Raw genomic sequence first — 18303 nt, forward strand, 5'->3', positions numbered from 1 at the left:
CCTTACTAATATATTCTATATATTCTTCCTTTTTCTTATAAGAAGATTAAGATGTTATCTAAGTAGACTATTATAAAGAGATTTAGATACTCTTATAATACCTTATTAATAAATCTTTAAAATAATACTAGTATATTAGTAAGCCTAAATAATATTACTAGGTATTTATAATATCTATATTTAGTTCTAAAGGCCTATTTTCTATTCTTCATCTTTAGTAATCTAAATATAATTATATATATTTATAATATCTAACTTTATGAACTACTTAGCTCCTTAAATTTAATCTTAGATCTTATAGATTAATAGAAGTAGGTAATAATCCTTAATTATTATTATATTTAGTAGTCTATAATCTATATAGAGTTATAGACTTCTATTCTTTTTTAGTATAAAGAGTATATTATAACCTGCTAGTAAGATTAATAATTATATCTTTCTAAGTTATAGTTATTTATTAATATATTCCTTTAATATTATAGATTCTTTCTCTAATATCTAATAGATATTTTTATATACTAGTGACTTCCTTTCCTATAATAGAATTTTATAGTTATATTTACTATATTTAGGTAATTTATACTATTTAGGTTGCTTAAATAATACTATAAATTTAGTATATTCGTAGAGTAATATTATTCCTATATCTATAATAATCCCTATCTAATTATTCCTAGGACTATTAGTTCTAGAAATTATTTTATTTCTTAGATTATCTTTCCCTAGTTTTAATTCTTCCTTAGAATCTTTATCTAGTATTATAATATTAGTATAATTACTATTATACTTTAGTATCTATCTTAGTAGCTCTATTATTACTATTCTTTATAATAGCTTTATTACTACTAATACTATTATTACTCTTTAGCTAGTTATTACTCTCTTTTTTAGTCTACTCTTTAACTACTTAGTATTATTATTATTATCTTTTAATCTAATATACTATAAGGCCCTAGTTTCCCCTTAATACTAGTTCTATTATAGGTATTTATAGTTAAATTAGATTTAATTTATATTCTAGTTAATTACTAGATTATAATTCCTAAGCTATAAAATCCCTAATACTATATTATACTATCCTATTAGTATAATATTAAAATTAATCCTTTTAAGGTATTCTAATATAACTATTAGAACTAGTCCTAACTTAGTTATAATTATAAGAGTTCCTAAGTTCTCTTTATTTAGATCTATAATTAGTTTAGATACTACCTTTATTTTTCTAAGAATCCCTAGTTTTCCTATAAATATTAGATTTATAAAGTTATCTATTACTCCTAAGTTAATTATTACCTTTACTAATTAATTAAGAATTTTTATAACTATCTTTAAGTACTTTCTATATTATACTATTTGTAAGGATCTACGTATCAGGGTAGATGGCCTGTTGACTAGGTAAGAATTAGTGATGATAATCAATGGAAGAGGATGGTAGAGAGTAGTAGATTATATAAAATAAAAACTAATCCTTATCTTCTTAAATACCAGACAAGGGGATACTATTTATCTTCACTATCTATCCTAGATGCATTTAGTAATGATTCAAAAGCAGCTCAAGGTATGAAAACAGGAGGTTAAAAATAATTAGGGAGCAAGGGGTGGCTGTATAATTAAGTAGCTGGGCTATAGCTGAGCCTTTATAATTATACCCCTCTAGTTATAATAACTATCCTTAGTCAGAGTTATATAACTTTAAATTTTCCTAAAGAAGTAAATAATATTATAATAGTTAATATAATATAATACTATTAAAAGAGATAACTAATTATAGGGTAGATATAATGCTTCTATTATATTAGCTTTATATATTTTAAAATTTTTATATTCTTTATTATTATATACTATGGTGTGGTAGTAAATAATATTATTATAGGTAATAACTATAGTATATTTATCTTAATTATATCTTTATTTATATTTTCTCTTCTTTTACCTTTATATATTAATGCTTCTCTTTTATATTATAGTATTTTCTTTAGTATTATAGTTACTTTTTATTTATTAATACCTAATATTTAAGTTCTCCTAAACCTTATAATATCTTATTTATTTCTACTATATTTTACTTCCTCTTTATGTTTCTTACTATCAAGTTTTATTATAGCTAATACTATTATTTATAGAAAGTATTAGTATATATATTACCTTTATACTATATTAAAAAACTTTAACCCCTAAGGGGTCTTCCTTTTAAAGTTAATTATAAGCTTATAGATAGCACTTCTATAAAGTATATCTAGTATAATACTTATTATTTACTCTATAAACCTATATATTATGTTAGTCCTATATATTATTTTAGTATTAATAGCTGTTTCTTAGGCTGCGCCTAGTATGGCTAGGAATACCCTTAACCTATCTACTATTATTAAATAGTATACTAGGTTCTTTAATCCCTAGTATACCTAGGACCTGAGCCTTTTTATAGACTTTTTAGTTACTCTTCTTAGACTTATTAATACCTTTAAAAACATAGAGCAGAGCTACTATTAGTTATATAATATTATAGGTAAGAAAAAGGAATAGTATATAAGTTTTTAAGTTAATTTATTACTATAGTACTATCTTAATACTAATATTCTTATAGAGTAATAAGTATAATAAATTCCTTAAAGATTATTATACTAAATTAGCTTATATTTAGTATCTAAATACTAGGGCTACTACTAATAAATAGGCTATATATTATTTAGCTAAAGCTCTTTAACTTATGCTTAGTAATACTAGGTATATAGCTTAGGCTGCCTCCCTTCTCTTCTTTATAGAGGAGATTAAGGTAATTAGCATCTATTTCTATAGTAATAAAATAGTAGTTACTAGCTAGACTTATTTAGCTAATATTAATTAGTCTTTTTCTTTAATACTTAAGGATATTTAAGTTAGTATTATATTCTATATTTATCTATTATACTTAGCCTTAGCTAAGCCTTCCTAGCACCTTTATATTAGTTAATAGTAGTAATTCTTTTCTTATATTTCTATATTACTTCTTATGCATTAGTTATATTATTAGTATAGACCTACTAGTTATATTCTAAGGGCTAGTCCTTCTATTTAACTAAATAATACTATTTATTTCTAATAATATAGTTATCCTTAACCTCTTTAACTTCTTATTTATTATTATCTTTAAGCTCTAGTATTAGTAGTAATTAATTATATTTTACCTAATTCTATAGTTCTAAGTATGATATATAAAAGATATTATAAATTTAATTATATTTTATAGGTAAGATAAGATAATATACTTATAAACTAATAGTACCTAGTATATAAAAAGGTCTAATAAAAGTAGGAGCTAGCTTCTTACTTAGAATCTTTAACTTAAGATTCTTTATTAATAGCTCTACTAGTTATCCTTTTTCTAATATTAACTCCTTATAATATTTATTATAGTACTTTACTTATATTTTACTAGCTTTATACTATTATTCCTTTAATCTTTCTTAAAGATCTAAAAGTTTTTATACTTATACTATTATAGCTGGAATCTCTCCCCCTATAGTACTATCCTTAGTATATATATAAAAGTCTAGATTATAGCCTAGTGAGATTTTAAATAGGGATTTATTTAGTAATATATTAATTACTCTATTTATAGTAAACTTAGCTTCTCTTAGTAGAGTTACCTAGTTATTTTATTCTTTATTAATAAAATAATAGAGGTATCTTTTAAGGACTTAGTTTATCTATTCTATTTAACTATTAGTTTAGGTATGAAATATAGTTAATAGCCTTTATTTAATCTTTATAATATAGTATAATTTTATCTAGAATTTACTAGTAAAGACTGGTCCTCAGTCTAAAATAATACTATTAGGTGGTCTAAATTTTAATTTAACTTCTTAATAGAATAGTTTAGTAACTATTTAGAGAATCTGTTAACTATAACTAAAATACTATTAACTAGATTAATCCTATATAGTACTATTAGAAGTCTAGTTATAAAATCTATTAATAGTTTACTAAATAGATAGGATGGTTGTAGTAATAAATTAAGCTTACTATAAGGCCTATACCTTAGTACTATAGTGCCTTAGTATATTAGATATTCTTTAATATATGCTTTAATATTATTTTATAGATTTATCTAGTAGAACTTTTACCTTAGTAAAGCTTCTATATAGTTTCTACTAAAATAACTAGCTAGTAGTTTATTATAGTAAATGCTAATTAATTAGTTCCTTAATTATTTAGTATTAGGTATGAATAACTTGCCTTTAAATTATAAAAGATCTTTAGAATTAATATTCTAATATTTTTACCCTATAGTATTCTACCTTATAGTGGTAATTTAGTATTAAATCTTAATATCTTTAGTTTATAATTATTTAATTAAATCCTTTAGATCTTTAGTAGTTTTATATTTATAAATATTTTCCTTTTAAGTAGTATACTTAACTAAGACTTATAGTATTAACTAGTTATTAGTTAACTACTATAGATTATCTTAGTAAATCACCTCCTGCTATAGGTAGTTTTTATAATTATAAAGCTCTAATAATATATTACCTAGCTCTAGTTTATAGTTATCTTAACTCTTAGTCCTTAGTGACTATATAGTAACTATTTATCTATAAATTAGTATAATAGTGTTATTACTCTTAGACTATAGTATAGTCTAATTACTATATTATCTTATAGGTATATTAGTAGGATTAGCCTTCCCCTTTTAATACTTAATAATAAAATTAAATAGTATTAATAAAATTAACTAATAGGCCTATCTACTATTTAACTTTAGTTATTTTATAAAACCTTATAGGTTAGTATAATTAGAAAAGACCTTAATCTAATGCATAGCTCCTTTAGTATACTAATACTAATATTTAAAGGAATAAATAATAGTAAATAATTCTTTATCTAGTATTACCTAATTAAGTTTAGCTCTTATAAACTTTCTTAACTAGAAGGTAATAGGATACTATCTCCCTTATTTATCTAGTTAGAAGAGGATACTAGCTATACCATCTTTTAAGGTATCTATCTCTATCTAAATTAGTAGAGCTAAATTAAAGTGCTATAATAGTAGTACTATTTAAAAGACTATAATAAGTCTTTAAAATATAAGCTTTTTAATAAGGTTAAACTTTATTAATCCTAGTTTCTTTCCTTCTTTTATTCCTTTTAGGAGATTAGTTAAAGGTAAAGTAATTAGGGAATAGTTCTTAATAAATTATTAATAGAAGTTATAGAAGCCTAAGAAGACTTAGATATTATAATAACTATAAGATTCCTTCTATATAATAATAGTTTCTACCTAGCTTATATCTATAAATATACTATTAGCTAAAATAATATATCCTAGGAATTTAATATAATTTTAGTAGAAGGTGTATTTTAAGGGTTTAGCATAAAGTTTCACCTTCTATAGTCTTTCTAAGACTTAAGAGATATGTTTAGTGTGTTCTTATCTTATTTAAGAGAAGATTAGGATATTATTAAAATAGGCTATATAAAAGATATTAAGAATATTATATAAGGTAGTGTTAATATAATTCTAGAAGATAGCTAGTATATTTATAAGACTAAAAGGTATAACTATATACTTATAGTAGCTATATTAGATATAAAAGGCTATCTTCTATTTATCTCCTTCTTTAATATAGATTTAATAGTATATATCTTAGATATTAATTTTACTAAAGTATTTAGCCCCTGAGATTTAGTTAAGAATCTCTAATATAAGAGGTAATAGGTACTAATTATTTACTATTATCTTATTAAGTCTATAGTAATTAATATATAGTCTTAGTCCTCTATCTTTCTTTAGGATAAAAAGGATAGGAGCTCCTGTAGGGCTTTTAGAAGATTAAATTCTTCTATATATAATATTCTTATTAAGATACTCCTTTAATTCATAAAGTTCTACTTAGGATAAGGGATATAGTAGGCTAAATAGTAGTAATTTATTAGGTTTTATTTTAATAGCATAATCCTAAGAAGAGTAAGAAGATATAATCTTTAACTTTTCTACTAAGAATATATTATAGAACTTAGCTAGTTCTAGAGATATATTCTTAAGAGAATAATACTTCTTATCTTTCTCTTCCTCTAAGAGCTATACCTCTTTAGGTAATTTAACTAATATAAATACTATTATATAGTTATAATATAGTTTCTTAAACTTTTAAGGGTTAGTTAGGGAAAAGGTTAATATCTTAAACTACTATTAATATTTCTATAGTAATAAGTAGATATAGAGGTCCTATAATATAGTTATTAAAAGAAGAATAGGACTTCCTTTAGGTTATAGATCTTAATTAATAGTTATATAAGCTTATTTAAAACTTTATTTATTACCCCTAGAATTATAGGTAATAATAGGGACCTTCTAAACCCTATAAGTAAGGATAATAAAGTTATTAACTACCCTAATAATAGGGGTAGTAAGTTTAGCTTATTATAGCTTTTATAATTTTATAAAAGTAATACTAATAATATTAACCTTAGTACAGCTATTAAGATTAGTATATATTTTAAGGCTATTAACTAGTTATATTAGAATATAGAAATAAGTAGTAGTCCCTACTACTAGGTAGGAGATTAGAGGTATAGGTTTTACTCTAACCCCTTATTATTTTCTATAATTAATTAGACTTTAGCATCCCTTATAATGTACTAGTTAGTAAGATATTCTTTATTACTATATTTATAGTATTTTAAGGGATTCCCATCCTTATTAAGTTAGTTTTATTTAGGTTTTATAAACCTCTTAGAATTCCTTTAAAAGTATTTTAATAGGTTACTATCTTAAGATTTCCCTTCTTAAGGCTTTCTAATATCTTTTCTCTTCTATTTCTATTATTTCTATAAAAAGGTATGGTATTTTAAAGCTATAGATACTATTTTATCTTAAGTATCTAGTAGTTTATTAAGATATTCTTAAATATAAGTATATAACTCTAGTATAAGGCTACTAAAGAAGGCCAGAGCTTATTACTTTTTATCTTATCTAGAGAAATATTATTCTAGAGAATCTAGATAATAATAAAATTCTCTAGGGTCCTTATCTAGGTATTAATAGGCCTAATATAATTTAATAATAATATTAATCTTAATAGTTTTAGCATCTTAGATTAAGCTTAAGATCTAGTCTTTAAAAAACTACTATAAATTCTTAGTATTTTATTATCTTTCTATTAATATTTTATAAATTTTAATATACTATTACTACCTGCAGGTAGAGTCTATTTATATAATAGTAGTAATAATTTTAAATTTATTAGGGGTATATTTCTTTAGGGCTCCTTAGAATATATATTCTATATCTTAGAAGCTATTCTTCTCTTTTCTAGAGTAAATATTTAATAATAAAAATAGAAAGATTCTTAAATTTAATTTCCTGCCTATCTTCTATTAAAGAGGTGTTATTTTAATAGGAAAGTTATTTAAACTTATTAACTCTTTAAATCTATTAAAGGTATTTAAGTTTAGTAATTTATTATAGGATTTATTATATTTTAGCACCCTTTAACTCTTAAGGTTGATTAGTAGGGGTAGAGGAGTTAATTAGATTAGGAGATATTTCTTTAATAGGACTATATTATTCTACTAGTAAAGGGGTAGAGGTAATAGCTCTATAGTGAAAATTAGCAGGCATTATAACTAATACTTAAGTAGTTAAAGAAGAAGGATTAGGAATTATAAGGATCTATATATTAGGGTAGATGGCCTATTAACTAGGTAAGAATTAGTAATAATAATTAATGGAAGAGGATGATAGAGAGTAGTAGATTATATAAAATAAAAACTAATCCTTATCTTCTCAAATACCAGATAAGGGGGATACTATTTATCTTCACTATCTATCCTAGATGCATTCAGCAATGATTTGAAAGCAGCTCAAGGTGTGAAAACAGGAGGTTAAAAATAGGAGGTTGAAAACAGTTAGGGAGCAAGGGGTGGCTGCATAATTGAGTGGCTGGGCTGTAGCTGAGCCTTTACACTATTACTATAAAATACTCTATTTCCTACTTTAGTACTCTTATTACTAGAGGTGGCATAGGGAAATATCCTCTAGTTAATTTATCTTAATAGTATATTATATATTAATTTTTAAAGCATGCTATCTAATATATTATATTATATTCTAGGAATTATCTATATCTTTTATAAGAGTATTTAAGCTTCTAGTATAGATAAGTATTATTCTCTTTTATAACTACTAGTATTTTAGGCTAATACTTTACTATATACTTATTATTATAGTAGATACTATAGTTATTACTATAATAAATAATCTATAATACCTATTTATATTATAGGTGTCCTTAGAAGTATTTATATAAATACTAGATATAGTTATATTTCCTATAAAATAGCCCTAGTAGTCTTTTTTCTAATATCCTCCTAAGTTCCTAATAATATTCTCTTATCTATTATCTATATTATTAATAATATACTATATAATTTCTATAGTATATTATATATTATTCCTAAGATTTAACTTATATCTAATACTCTAAATTTTAATATATATATCCTTTCACTCCTTATTTAATCTTTTTAAGGATTTAAGTATTTAACTAGTATACTTCTAGTTCTACTAATTATTTTCCATCTAGCTATTATAGCTATATAGTATATTAGTCTACTTTATTATTATTTTATAGGGATTTATCTCTAGGTATCTTAGGAATCTTATAGGGCTACTCCTTACTAGGATTAAGATCTACCTACTAAGTTCTATACTCTTTATTAAGTAGATTAATAGGTTAGTTAATTATAATCTAATTTATTATAGGAAAATCCTCTTAATCTAGCTTATCCTAGTTAATCTTTTCTTTATTAGAGTTAATAATCTAATTAAGTACTATTAACTAGTATATAGCTTCCTTAGGTATTATATCTTCCTATTTATTAAAGCTTTCTTTATTACTAGTTAGTTCTGTAGCGGGCAGGGCCCGCTGGGTGCTCGGGCTGTTCAATCAAATCATACAGCCCTCGCGAAGTCACATCCAAAATGGACACCAGCTGCAGGTCACGTGACCTCATACTAATCAATGTAGTAATCTGCCCGGTCATGTGACTGTGAGAGCTATTCACACACTCCTTTTTATGTTTGGCCGCTGCGGTCCTAGCTAGATTTCTTCCTTAGTGATTTCTTACCATCCAAACCTAGGTCATAGGTTGAACTGGCTTCTAGCCCGTGACAAGTTCCTTCTAATTAGTAGCTATAAGTATATTTAAGTTCTTAATAGGCTAATTATTATTTATACTTTTATAATTAGTAGAATCTTTCTTCTTAAGTTCTATTTTAATTTCCTTATTACTTAAGCTTATATACTCCCTATATAGTATTCTAAGTTATTTATTAACCTTCTTTAGCTTAATAGTTTTAGTAGTATTATAATTATTTCTACTAATTATAGTATTAAGCTCCTTTATAGCTTATATCTATTTCTTTTTATATTATTTACCCTTCTTAGGTTATTACTTATAGTCCTTAGATATATATCCTAGCTTCCTATACTAAAAATATAGTTTCTCTTTTTATTACTATTCTCTCTCCTTATTAGAGACTACTATATATATTATATCTAACTCTATTAGTTATAGTCTATAGGGGTCTAAGTACCCTTAGTTTTATAGCTATACTAGCCTTCTATTATTTACTTAATAGTTTATAGTATATCTATTACTAAAGTTATTCTAGCTATTTTAATCCTTCTAATATATATAGAAGTCTTATAACTTATTATTAATGTTAACTACTTATTTAATTATCTTATTAAGTATGTCTAGTCACTCTATCTAAATTAACTTTTCTTAGATCTCTAGTTTTAGTCCTCCTTTAAAGTATGTAATGTTCATATCTTTATCCTAACTTAAATAGGATATAATCTATTAGAATCTTAATATATATTCTCCTATAGATCTAGTTTACCTAAGTTACTATAGTTATTATTTAGCATTTCTTTCTTTATTAATGTTGCTAAATATTCCTTCTAGTCATTTCTTAAAGGTTTTATTATCATAGGCTACCCCTATAACACACGCTGCCTGGTGCATGCAGCTATGTAATCACCTAACTAGTAACTAGTATCTAGCTTAGACACCACCTAATTAGTTATATAATAATGACTAGTTATTATATTAATTAGCATATTAGCAGCCTATATCTAGTTTCCTTCCTTCCTTAGTAATTCCACTCCATACCTTCATGGCCTATTAGGATGACTAGGATAAAACCTCAGACTGAGATATCCTAGCCCGTGATATTTATAACTTAAAAATATTTCTTTAGTCTTATTATCTTAAGGGTCTATAGTGTATTCCTAATAGTCCCTAATAAAGGGTTTAAACTAATTAAATGCTGGTCTAGTTAGGATATAGTTATAAATAAGAACTTATCTACTTTATTAGCTAATTTCTCCCTATTTATCTAGATATATATATCTAGTTGCATAAGAGATACCCTTAACTTAGATTAATTTCTATTAAATAGTTCTAGTAGTCTAATCTTAATAGATTTAACTACTAGTTATCTATTCAGAGCTTTATTCTATTATTCTAAATTATTAAATATGCTCTTAGAGCTATTTAACTATATTTATTAGGCCTTTAGCTATTATTAGAGGTTATATAGTTACTACTATTACAGTATTGCCTATCTAATATTTAAGCTAGTAGGGGTTGGTGTATTTCTGGCTATAATATTTAATATTAAGAGTTAATTAAACTTCCTAAAGTAATTTATACTATATAGTATTTAATTTATTATACCCTGGGATCTATCTCTACTATTCTCTACTAGTTAATTACTTTAGGATTAGGGTGATATAGTCCCTAGACTATATCTAATACTTACCTAAGATCTACTATAAGAGTAACTAATAAATTAGACTAGTAAGCTTATACTTAAGTAAATAATTATTATTAAATATAAAGAACTAAACTAAGAGTACTAGATATATAGTAGTAAGTATCCTTATATATCTATAGTTCCTCTTAATAGTATACTAAATAGTATATTCTAAGTATAAAGATAATAGATTATATACTCTTATTCTATAGTCTTAGTATACTATTTATATACCACTTCATTATGCGTTTATAGTTATAGAATAACTATCTAGTTATATCCTACTATATAACTTTCTTATAAAAGTCTATCTAGATTAAGTGTTCCTCCAGATCACTCAGTGATTATTTCTAATAATAATTAGTAACTAGCAATCCTTATAATTCTGCCTGTCATATCTGCCTTGCGCTAATGCAGCTGTGTTGGTGTTGTAATGATTATACTTAATTCCTAGAAGGTTTAAATATTTTATTAATAATAGATTATAGTAATCCTAGAAGGCATAGTCTCCCTATTATTAATAGTATTATTAATAATAGAGGATTATTTATATTTATTAGACTAGTAGAGTTATTATAGATTAATTATTTTAATCTTCTTAGATTATCTAGATACCTTAAGTAATAATTATTTTATTATAGAATATCTCTTAACTCTTCCCTAATATAATATTATAGTTATAGACATTATAGACTATCCTAAGTCTTCTAAAAAGTAACTAACAATAGGATTAATAAATAATTATAAAGAATAATATAAATTTATATTACTAAAATTATTTTAATAGATTTAAACTACTATTAATAACTTTTATTCTAATTTTCTTATAACTTAATTATTATTCTTTAATAATATAGATAAATATTAAATCTATATCTTCTAATATAGAGATACCTTAAATCTAATCTACTAATTATAGTAATAGCTTTAAGGTAGACTAAATTTAACTTTAAAAATAATTTAAACTTAGCTATTTAAGATATAGCTAATAGTAATACTTAGATTAAATTAAATTAGCTATATGATTATTTAGTTAAACTTCTTTAGATAAAGTATAATTATTAAGACTATACCCGTCTAATTAGTATTAAGAAAGCTATAATAATTATCTTTAATTTTAACCCCCTCTTTTCTATTCTTTCTATAGTACTTAAGATATACTAAAAGGTCTTTAATTTTAAACCTATATTCCTATATATAATAATAAGTATAGTAAAGATGCTATAATAAAGTAGCTTTAAAGAGTTAATAATTATTTTTAGAATAAGTAAATACTTACTTAGAAAGTTATTACTAATATTAAAAAGATTATAGTAGTTAAATATTATCTTATAAGCTAAGTTAAAGAGTACTAAGATACTTATAAGTAGAAGGCTAAATATAATTTAATAGCTACTATTACTACTCTAGATATTTTAAATAATAGATATAAGATAACTTTAGAGAGATCAGAAGAGAGAATAAATATTAGGAAGAGTATAGGAAGTATACTTAAGAAATCTAAATAGTATTAGTCTCATACTAATTTCTAGTTAAAGCTACTAAATATATTAAGTCTAGAATTTCTAATAATATATTAATTTAGAAATTTATTATTAATTTAAAGCTAGTTCTATATACTTACTAGATAGAAGATTATAGTAAACTAGCTACCTTTAATAATATAGCTTATTATTTTATTAAGTATAAGTAGGAAAGTTATTTTATATATCTAAATATAGCTTTAATCTTTTAGTAAGATTAATAATTACTAAATAGATCTAATAGATATTAATTTAAATACTATTACTATATCTCCTAACTATCTAAAGAAAAGGATATATAAATAAAAAGTATAATATTAAATTAATTAAGCTTATTTTAATTATAGATAAAAGAGCTATACTATTTAAGATTATACTTTACTAAATTAGTTAATTTTAATTATAAAAAGTAGTTAGGAAATATAAAAGACTATTAGATAAAAGAATATTAGTTAGTTAATTATTAAAGTCTTCTAATATTAAGAACTATAATATATCTAATAATGTTAAACCCCTAGAAGATTAGAATAAATTTAATAATAATAGTAATAAAGAGAATAGACTATTATAAGAGACTATACTTAGTATTATAAAAATAGACTTAAAACTAGAATAGTATAATTATATTAATACTTATTTAAGTATTCTTAGATCTAATATTCTCTATTTCTTAGCTATACTTAAAATACCTTAGATAATAGCTTATCTCTAAATCTTATCAGACTATAGTTCTAGTTATATATTTATTTTAAAATATCTAGCCAATTTATTACCCTTATAATTTTAATTTTAGTAAATATCTAAACTACTATAGATCTAATTACTAAACAATAAACTTATATATATATTATACTAAGTTTAAGTTCTATTAAGATTAGGTAATTATACTATATAATTACCCTATAAATTCTTAAAATAATAAAATATAATATTATCTTAGGTTAAGATTAGCTAAAATATATTAACCTAACTATTAACTAGATTATAGGATAGATATATATTAAGAGATATAATATAAAGTCTATTATTATCTATCTAATTAATCTTTACTACTAAATTAATTTAGACTCTAATTTAAAAGTATCTATTAATCTTATCTTAATTAAATAACTCTATTATATACTTTAAAAAGGATAGTAAGAAGCTTAGTTATTTATTATTATTTATATAAGAAAGATAAAGAGATATTAATAAATTTATATTAGATAAGTCCTCTACTTATCTAATATAAAGATATATTTAGGAAAGAGTTATATCCTAGAATATCTTTAGAATAGTTATTTTAGTATTATATTAATACTGGACATTCCCCCTTAATAAATATAAACTCTTACCTATAATTACCTAAGAAGTTTTATAAGATAAAGAAATAAGTTAAAGAATTATTAAAGAAAGTAATTATTTATTTCTTAGCTAATACTCCTAAGGCTTTCCAATTATAATTATCTCTAAGACTAATAGAAAATAGTAGATATATATTAACTATTACTTAATAAGATAACTATTAAGAATATCTATTTACTACTATAAATTTAAGAACTTCTAGATTAAATAGATTAAATTCAATATCTTTAAAACTTAATCTTCTCTCTAGATACTAGTAGTTATAATAGGTAAATTATTAATTATAAAATAGTTTTTAATATATTATTTAGTAAGTTTAAATTCTTAGTAATATCTTTTAGACTTTATAATATATCTATAATATTTTAAATAATAATAAATAGTATTATATAAGACCTTAACTTTATAGTAGTATACCTTAGTAATATCTTAATCTTTTTAGATTTAGATAAAGAATATTAAGAGTATATTTAGTAAGTGCTTAATTATAACTCTATAAATATTAATTATATATAAAACCCTTAAAATATATATTTACTAAGAGAGAATTAGAATTTTATAATTATATTATTAGTAATAGATTTATTTAACCTATATCTATAAAGCTTAAGGTTATAAAAATATAGCTAAAACTAATAAATATTTATAAAGTTTAATAATTCTTAGGACTAGCTATATACTATTATTAATTTATATAAGAATTTACTAGAATTACTACTCCTCTTTATAAACTTCTAAGAGAATTAGATACTTTACTTTATAAAAAGAAGTTTTATTCTATAGTCTAGAATACTTAATATTAGTAAGTATTTATTATACTAAAGAATACTATGATTTATATACCTGTTTTAAAGATTACTAATCCTAAATTACTATAATATATTAAGACTAATACCTCTAAATAGGCTCTTAGTATAATATTATTATAATAAGATAAAAAGGGATAGTAGTATTTTATAGTATTTAATAGATAAAAGCTTAATAATACTAAAAAGAACTATTCTATATTAGAATATTTGTTCATCACAGAGGGCATAGAGTCTTTGAATCATGCAAGGGTAGGGGCAGGCTAGTAGCTGTCCCATACATGTCCCCCTGATATTAAAGGATCCTAGCCCCTTTTTATAATTCTACCTAGGCTATAAAGGAATGTAAAGGTCTATATAGTTATATATATATTAATAACACCTACTAATTATCTCCTAAGACTCCTATATATTCTTATAGATTAAATTAATATTATACTAATTAATATCACATCCTCCCCTACTTAGATTAAACTTTATCTATAGAGTTCTTAGTTAATAGGCAGAAGTTTAGTTAGTACCTACTATTAACTAAATATGTCACGGGCTAGAAGCCAGTTCAACCTATGACCTAGGTTTGGATGGTAAGAAATCACTAAGGAAGAAATCTAGCTAGGGCCGCGGCAGCTAAATATAAAAAGGAGTATGTAAATGGTTCTTACAATCATGTGACTAGGCTGATTACTATATTAATTAGTATAAGGTCATATGACCTACAGCTAGTGTCTAGTTTAGATATGACTTTGTGAGGGCTGTATAATTTAATTAAACAGCCTAAGTACTTAGTAGGCCCTGCCTGCTATACTACTCACCCCCTTTCCCTACTAGGGTGGTAGCTTTCCTAGGTGTTAAGTGCTGCTATATTAGTAAGGTTAATAGTAGGCTCCTATATAGGGTATTTATAGCTTATCTATTTAACTAAGTACTCTATGTAGTAGCCTTACCTAATATATCTTTTATATTCCCCTAAGATCTCTTTAACTGTGTATTTAGCTTCACCCTTAACTAGCTTAGGGGGTGGTTAGTAATCATTATTTAACTAGCTTAGGAATAGGTTATTTATAGTAGGGTGTAGGAGGTTAATATAAAATATATTATATATACCTAGTAGTGTATCTAGTTAGTAAGTATATAATCTAATAGTCTTTATTACTGTGAACTTTATATGCTATGTGTTAAGCTTCTAGCTTAGGTAATCTATCTAAATATTCTATAGGTCTAATTATACTTTTAAATTAATAGTATAGTATGGGGCTGCTAAGTATAAGTAGTTTAAATATTCTTCTTAATACTATTAGGTGGTAGTAAGCTCTAACTAGGCTATATTAGTAGCTTCTCTTATCTTTATTATAATTACTTCAGCCCTCTCCTTTAGTAAGCATGCTATATTTATAGTGGCAGCTTCCTAATCTAGTAGTTTAACTTTTAATAGTTTAATATTATATCTATAATCTAGGAAGAATAGACTAACTCCTATACTTATAGTATCCCTACTATTAATAGTAAGCTAGGCTATTAGTAGTAATAACTTCTAGTTAGTCTGGGCATAGTTATAGAAGTTCTATAGGTAGGCTTCTAGTATAGTATTTATTTATTTAATCTGCCTGTCCATCTGTGGGTAGAAGGCTATTAAGAGCTATTACTTAATGCCTAGCTGCTTGCAGAAGTATTCCTAGAATTAGCTAATAAACTATGGACTACAGTCTGATGTGATTATATTAGGGATGCTATAGTAACTAATAAATTAATTAATTAATAACTATGTTATTATCTCTAAATCTATTTATTTATAGGGCACTAGGATCACACCTTTACTAAGTCTATTACTAATTACTATTATATCCTTATAACTATTAGATGTGGGCAGCTTTACAATAAAGTTAATAATAATCTTATGCTATTTATAATCTAGATTAGTAATAGCTTTAGCAGGCCCTAGCATTACTTATGCTATATATAATTAGTACCATACTTATTATAGTTCTACATAAATTATTAGATGTCTGCAGAGAGCTCTAGCTAGTAGAAGTTTTAGGTAACTATTATATATAGCATATTCTTCCTAGGGTGGCTAGTAAGTACTAAGTTATATATCTCTTATAGTATCCTTATTTATAATAATTCTAAATTAGGAACCCATTTATAACTTTAATATAATAGGTAGCCATCTAGTGATATTAAATATTTAGTAATTAACACCTATATATATAGCTTACTAGGGAAGTGCATGGCTCCTTCCTCTAATACTTAATATATTTTATTTAGAATAGTATTATATAGTTAGGCCTCCTCCTAGTATTTATCTAACAGTGGCAGTGATTCATCTATAGGGGTAGTATAAAAGATTATATAATACTATTAATTATTATATTAATTAGTATAATTATTTAGTAATCTTATGTCTAGGTTAGGCACCACTTTATAGATACAGGATGCCTGTATATACATCTAACTAGTGATAGTCTGTAGTAGTACTAGGCAGTAATTATATACCTTAAGTCTGTCATCTTCTATGTCCTATAGCATGTCTTAATCCCTTTATAATAGGGTATTAGGCTAAACAGCTAATTTCCTAGGCTAATAGTGTATCTTATAGTTAAATTAGCTTAACTAGTGTGACTAGTATATCTACTATTTATTAAGCCTATGTCCGAAGTACTTAAGGTTATAATAATCTATAATAAGCTTAAATTATAGTAGGCTAATTAGCTCTAATTCTTATTCCTTAAGAGTATCAATAATAGCTAATAGCTCCTTATTATATATCTCATAATTATACTCTGCTAGTATATTCTTTTTAGAGATATATATAATAGGCCTTAGTATACTATTATTATTATATTATAATATAGTAGCTCCTATCACCTAGTTTAATATATCTATTTCTACTACTATTTCCCTGTCTGGGTTAAATTGCATGAGAATTAGGGCTGTAGTAAATATCTTCTTTAGTAACTTAAAAGCCTTAGTCTACTTATCTCCCTATATAAAGGGGGCTCCCTTGTGCATTAGCACTATTAATAGTTATACTATATCTAAGAAGTTCTATATAAACTAGTAATAGAAGTTTACAAAGCCTAGGAATGATTGTATACTATATATAGAGGTTAGGGCCTGCTATTCTAGTATAGCCCTTACCTTGTCAGGGTCTATCTATACACCCTTACTAGCCTCTATTATAAATCTAAGGTACTTTATACTTTTTACCTTAAATTCATACTTATTAATATCTAGCTATAACCCTGCATCCCTTAGGCATTCTAGTACCTAGCAGATATATTACTAGTGCTTTACTAGTAATCTATCTATAAAGATTAATATATTATTAATATATATAGAAGTAAATTCATCTAGGAAGTCTTGGAGTGTCTAATTAATATACTATTAGAAGGTACTTAGTGTATTTACTATACTAAAGGGGGTAACCAGCTATTTAAATAGGCTAAATTATATATAGAAGGCTATTAACTACTCATCCCCTAGAGTGATATAGATCTTATAGAAAGTAGTAATAATATCTAGCTTAGTAAACTACTTTGCTTTTATAATGCATTCTAGGGTCTTATTAATTAAGGGAAGTAGGTATTAATCCCTCTTTATAATTATATTTAGGGTGTAATAATTAATATAAAATTATAGTCCACCTCCTAGCTTATAAGTAAAGAGTACTAGTGCTATAGCTATAGAGCTACTAGTATAAATAAAGCCCTTCTCTAATAGTTCTATTAATATCTTCTATAGTACTAAGAGTTCTCTATATAATATACTATATAATAGTCCCTATAGTAGTTCTATTAGTTTCCCTTTTTTATCCTTAACTAGC

This window comes from Aspergillus novofumigatus, assembly GCF_002847465.1.
Source record: "Aspergillus novofumigatus IBT 16806 chromosome Unknown P174scaffold_7, whole genome shotgun sequence".
Taxonomy (NCBI): domain Eukaryota; kingdom Fungi; phylum Ascomycota; class Eurotiomycetes; order Eurotiales; family Aspergillaceae; genus Aspergillus; species Aspergillus novofumigatus.